The sequence below is a fragment of the Lepidochelys kempii genome, chromosome 28 (genome assembly GCF_965140285.1).
Source record: "Lepidochelys kempii isolate rLepKem1 chromosome 28, rLepKem1.hap1, whole genome shotgun sequence".
NCBI lineage: Eukaryota > Metazoa > Chordata > Testudines > Cheloniidae > Lepidochelys > Lepidochelys kempii.
Window position 1 is genome coordinate 4,386,879 of NC_136407.1, and position 4,357 is coordinate 4,391,235.

Here is a 4,357-nt window from a genome sequence, read left to right on the forward strand (position 1 = left end):
CTGGCCCGGCCCCACCGGGCCCCTCGCAGGGTGTTTGTGACACTGGGGGAATCGGGGAACCCCTCCTCAGCCTGGGGCAGGAGACTGGCTGGATCTTACCCCCAGAAAAGCAAGGGGAAGGGGCTGTTTTTGCTGAATCGTTAGACGAAGGAGAGCCCGGCTGGGAGTGCAGCGCTCGCATTTCAGTTCAGCTTTGGCGACTTGGCGCAAGACGTGTAGAATCCCCTTCCTAGAAAGCGCCTAAATCCCATGGGCGCAGCTCTCCAGTGCACCGCTTGTGAGCTGCACTGTGAAGACTTCCTGTAGGAAACATCCCACATGAAGCAGAGTGGCGCAGCGGGAGCGTGCTGGGCCCATAACCCAGAGGTCGATGGATCGAAACCATCCTCTGCTAGCTTGGTTTTATTACATTCAGCCTGCCTGTCTTTCTTCCTCCTGGGAAACAGGAACCAATTCTCTCCCCCTTTACCCTTCCACAGCGGTTAAAGGAAGGAATAAAGCCCCAGCAGCTCCCCATCGCACAGAGTCCCCTCCCGTAAGGAGAGAGATGTGCAATGACTGGCTCTGGCTCAGGGCTGTCAGGTTTATAGAACTTTTGGTGGTGCCCAGAACAAGTCCTGCCCGCCCCCCACCCGCCTAAGGCTCTGGGAGGGAGTTTGGGTGCAGGAGGGGGTGCAAGCTCTGGGAGGGAGTTTGGGTGCTGGGTGTGGGCTCTGGGCTGGGGCAGGGATGCAGGACGGGGTGCGGGCTCTGGGAGGGAGTGTGGGTGCATGAGGTGCAAGCTCTGGGCTGGGGCAGGGGGCTGGGGGGCAGAGGGCAGACCCTGGGATGGAGTTTGTGTGCAGGCTCTGGGCTGGGGCTGGGACAGGGTGTTGGGGTGCGGGGGGGGCGGGGTTGGCAGGCTCTGGGAGGGAATTTGGGTGCATGAGGTGCGGGCTCTGGGCTGGGGCAGGGGGTTGGGGGGCGGACCCTGGGAGGGAGTTTGGGTGCAGGCTCTGGGCTGGGGCAAGGGGTTGGGGGGCAGGGGGAGGCGGTGGCGGGCTCTGGGAGGGAGTTTGGGTGTGGGCGGGGTGGGGGATCTGGCCTGGGGCAGAGGATTGGGGTGTGGCACTTATCTTGGGCAGCTCCTGAAAGTGACCTGCACCCCCATCTGGCATCAGCTCCTGGGTGGGGCGGGCAGGGGGGTCTCCGGGCACCACTACCCACAGACACCACCCCTGCCGCAGTTCCAATGGCAGCGTTGGTGCCCAGGGTGTGGGCAGCGTGTGAGAGACACCCCCCCGCAGGGGCTGCAGGGACATGCCAGACACTCCTGTGGCTGGTGCGGAGCGAGGACGGGCAGGAAGCCGCTTTCGCCCCGCTGCGCTGCTGGTAGTGGCGGCGGGGGGCCCCCGGGCCCTTTTAAATCACCCAGGGCCAGCTCCTCAGGTGGCCCTGGGGACAGCCACACCAGCCGCTGCTGGAACGGCCCTGGGCAGCTGGCTCCGGGGACTGCCTAAGCGGCGGACAATGTGGCTGTCCCCAGGGACCAACTGAGCAGCGGTCCTGGGGGTGGAAGGTGCAGCCACAACTCAGTGGCTCCTGGCAGCTGTCCCAGGGCAGCCAGAGCTGCAGTGGGCCCCCAGGGATTCCCCCCCAGCAATGGCCAGAGTGACAGTGGGCGCCTGGGGCTTCCCCCTCCCCAGCGGCACAGTGGGCCCCCCGGGGCTTTCCCCCCACAGCAGCTGTTGCTGGGGGCCCTCCACCTTCCCCCCCACCAAGATTCAAACAGGGGTAATTATGGTATAGGTTGGAGGTCATGATTTTTTGTTTCTTGCCCATGACCTGTCCATGACTTTTACTAAAAATACCCAGGATTAAATCGTAGCCTTAACTATGATTCCAGTCACATAATTTCTTTTGCAGCAGGGTCTTTTTTCCTGGAAGAGCAGGATGGCATTTCCTGGACAGAGGCATCTTGATTCATATTCTGCAAGCCATCTGCAAGATTCAAACTTTATTCTTGGGGGAATTCGGTGCCAATGCACACGCGCAGAATTCATGTCCCCCACAGATTTCTTTGCTTCCCTGCAGAAAAATGACTTTCTGATGGCGAAGCAAAGGGAGGACACAAGAGTGGTCATGCACCGCTCCTGAACAGTTCTGGGGAGTCGTTTTGGGCAGAGAGGTGCAGCCTCACCACCGAGTCTGTGTCCCAGAAGGGGAGAGGGGGCTACAGGGTGATATACCACCCTTGTGCATCCAGTAGCCTGTGCTCCTCACTGCCATGCTGGAGCCTCCACATTTATTTATTGACAAATTAAATGTTCTGAATTTTAAAATATTGTGTGCAGGGACATAAGCGCCGACTCCATGGGTGCTCAGGGGCTGGAGCACCCATGGGGAAAAATTAGTGGGTGCTCTGCACCCACCAGCAGCCAAGCTCCCCGCCTTGCCCCACCTTACCTCCGCCTCTGCCTCCTCCCCTGAGGGCACTGCATCCCCGCTCCTCTGCCTACCTCCCAGTGATTGCCACTGCCGAACAGCTGTAACAAGCTCTGGGAGGGAGCGGGGAGGAGCGGGAATGTGGTGCGCTCAGGAGAGGAGGCAGGGAAGAGGCGGGGCTGGGGCAGGGATTTGGGGAAGGAGTCGGAATAGGGGCGGGCAGGGGGTGGAGTTGGGGAGGGGGCTTTGGGGAAGGGGTTGGAATGAGAGTGGGAGGGGGCAGGGCAGGGGTGGAGTCAGGGCAGGGCTGCGGGCAGCGGGGGGTCGAGCATCCACCAGTGCCAGTAGAAGACAGCGCCTATGCTCAGGGAACCTCTTTGGGTTGTCACTGCTTGGTTAACCACTCAGCCATCACACCGATGCATAGAGAGAGAGTGTCAAGCCCTACTGCGATGTGGGGATGGGGTACGGGGTCGGGTCATACACATTCAGATTGCATGCTCCCCCAGTTACAAACCGCTGCTGAGTTCCCATTTAGGACATTAGCCTTTGCTGACAAGTTTCAGAGTAACAGCCGTGTTAGTCTGTATTCGCAAAAAGAAAAGGAATACTTGTGGCACCTTAGAGACTAACCAATTTATTTGAGCATGAGCTTTCGTGAGCTACAGCTCACTTCATCGGATGCATACCGTGGAAACTGCAGCAGACATTATATACACACAGAGATCATGAAACAATACCTCCTCCCACCCCACTGTCCTGCTGGTAATAGCTTATCTAAAGTGATCATCAAGTTGGGCCATTTCCAGCACAAATCCAGGTTTTCTCACCCTCCATCCCCCCACACACAAACTCACTCTCCTGCTGGTAATAGCCCATCCAAAGTGACAACTCTCTTCACAATGTGTATGATAATCAAGGTGGGCCATGTCCAGCACAAATCCAGGTTTTCTCACCCCCCTCCACCCCCATACACACACAAACTCACTCTCCTGCTGGTAATAGCTCATCCAAAGTGACCACTCTCCCTACAATGTGCATGGTAATCAAGGTGGGCCATTTCCAGCACAAATCCAGGCTTTCTCACTCCCCCCCCCGCAACCTGAAGCAAATACTCACCAACAACCACATACCACACAATAGAACCACTAACCCAGGAACCTATCCTTGCAACAAAGCCCGTTGCCAACTGTGCCCACATATCTATTCAGGGGACACCATCACAGGGCCTAATAACATTAGCCACACTATCAGAGGCCCGTTCACCTGCACATCCACCAATGTGATATGTGCCAGCAATGCCCCTCTGCCATGTACATTGGTCAAACTGGACAGTCTCTACGTAAAAGAATAAATGGACACAAATCAGATGTCAAGAATTATAACATTCATAAACCAGTCGGAGAACACTTCAATCTCTCTGGTCACGCAATCACAGACATGAAGGTCGCTATCTTAAAACAAAAAAACTTCAAATCCAGACTCCAGCGAGAAACTGCTGAATTGGAATTCATTTGCAAATTGGATACTATTAATTTAGGCTTAAATAGAGACTGGGAGTGGCTAAGTCATTATGCAAGGTAGCCTATTTCCCCTTGTTTTTTCCTACCCCCCCCCAGACGTTCTGGTTAAACTTGGATTTAAACTTGGAGAGTGGTCAGTTTGGATGAGCTATTGCCAGCAGGAGAGTGAGTTTGTGTGTGTTTGTGTGTCCCCGGGAAAAAAAAGGGAGGGTGTGAGAAAGCCTGGATTTGTGCTGGAAATGACACACCTTGATTATCATGCACGTTGTAGGGAGAGTGTTTCAGAGTAACAGCCATGTTAGTCTGCATTTGCAAAAGGAAAAGGAGTACTTGTGGCACCTTAGAGACTAACCAATTTATTTGAGCATGAGCTTTTGTGAGCTACAGCTCACTTCATCGGATGAAGGGAG

The 4,357-nt window shown here is 55.8% G+C and overlaps 1 non-coding gene across 1 annotated transcript; it reads left to right on the top strand.

The window, feature by feature from the left end:
- Window positions 1-322: 322 nt before the first annotated feature.
- TRNAM-CAU (transfer RNA methionine (anticodon CAU)) lies at window positions 323-394 on the top strand. Its single transcript has one exon. It is a non-coding gene; the product is annotated as a tRNA-Met (tRNA).
- Window positions 395-4,357: the final 3,963 nt, after the last annotated feature.